This window comes from Stegastes partitus, unplaced genomic scaffold (assembly GCF_000690725.1).
Source record: "Stegastes partitus isolate 25-593 unplaced genomic scaffold, Stegastes_partitus-1.0.2 Scaffold2386, whole genome shotgun sequence".
NCBI lineage: Eukaryota > Metazoa > Chordata > Actinopteri > Pomacentridae > Stegastes > Stegastes partitus.
The window spans coordinates 16,912-18,036 of NW_007580117.1; the positions used below are offsets into that span (position 1 = coordinate 16,912).

The 1,125-nt window shown below is 54.4% G+C and overlaps 1 protein-coding gene across 1 annotated transcript in view; it reads right to left on the minus strand.

Moving 5' to 3' along the window:
- Positions 1-413, minus strand: part of LOC103374884 (polyhomeotic-like protein 1) — a 17,205-nt gene extending 16,792 nt beyond the window's left edge. Inside the window, exon 1 of the mRNA XM_008305037.1 lies at positions 336-413. The gene's annotated coding sequence lies outside the window, so the exon portion shown is untranslated. The remainder of the gene's footprint in view (positions 1-335) is intronic.
- Positions 414-1,125: the final 712 nt, after the last annotated feature.

Consider the following 1,125-nt stretch of genomic DNA (forward strand, 5'->3'; position numbering starts at 1 on the left):
CAAAGTTGATGCTGCACAAAGCTCCATGCAGCAGACACACTATGTCCACATTTACAAAGAGCTGCACGAGAGCAGCTGATGTGGACGCAGGTTAGCAGCCTGCAGGAACTCCGTACGCGGAGGAGCAGCTTTGTTATTCCCTCAGTATCCTGCTCCTCCTCCTGCACTCCGTCCCGTCCCAGCAGTCTGCAACAATCACCTGAGCTAACGTTAGCTAGCTGCCCTCCATGTTTCCCACCAGTTAACGCCGGATCCAGCGGAGGCTACTCCTCCTAGCATCCCGCTAGCCGCCGCCGCCGCCGCCGCCGTCTGGCTCGTTAACGGGGGCTCCTTACCGTCAGCGGTGCGGCTTTTCTCCGCCTCCTGCTGCACCGGCTGCCCGCTGCACAAGCACGCCGAGCAACTCTGCGGCCTGCCGGGCTTTTTGTTCCCGTGATGCCCGCTGCTGCCTCTCTTCTTCTTCTTCTTCTTCTTCTCGGGAGCAGGACAGCAGCAGCAGCAGCAGCACAGATTTCACTGCTGTGCATAAATTTGCAGCTGATGTGTTGTTGGAGGGCAACGCCTCCTTTTTCTCAGCTCTGCCTTTTCCGGCGCGACGGGATGACGGAGCCGAGCAGGGTGAGGGGGACACCGGGGGGGAAAGCCGGGATGGGGGGGGGGCGCCTCCCTCCCCCCTGGATGGCTGATGGAGCCGCTCTGGGATACAGTTCAGCAGAGTAAGTCTGTACACATGAGATGTCAGACAGAAAACTGAAACACTTCATTTGCAGATTCACCAATCTACAAAAAAAAATGGAAAACCAGTGCACAGAAACATGCTGACATTATCATTATTATTGCAACTGTTCTTATTCGTAAAGTTAACAGGATTTGTTTGTGGACAGAAAGGTTCAGTTTGTAATAATCATATTTTCACAGGCCTTTAACCAGAACAAAGAGAAGTGATCACATTATTCCTGTTTCAGCCTCTTTATGCAGACTTCCAGTAAGTTTCAGGGTTCAGGGTTCCAGCACTGCTCAGCCTCTTCATTGACTCCCAGTCCATGGAGGTTTCTTTGAGGCAGTTCCCAGCACGCCCGCCGATAGGGGGGGACAAACGGGTCTGTTGTCCCGGGCCCAGAGTGG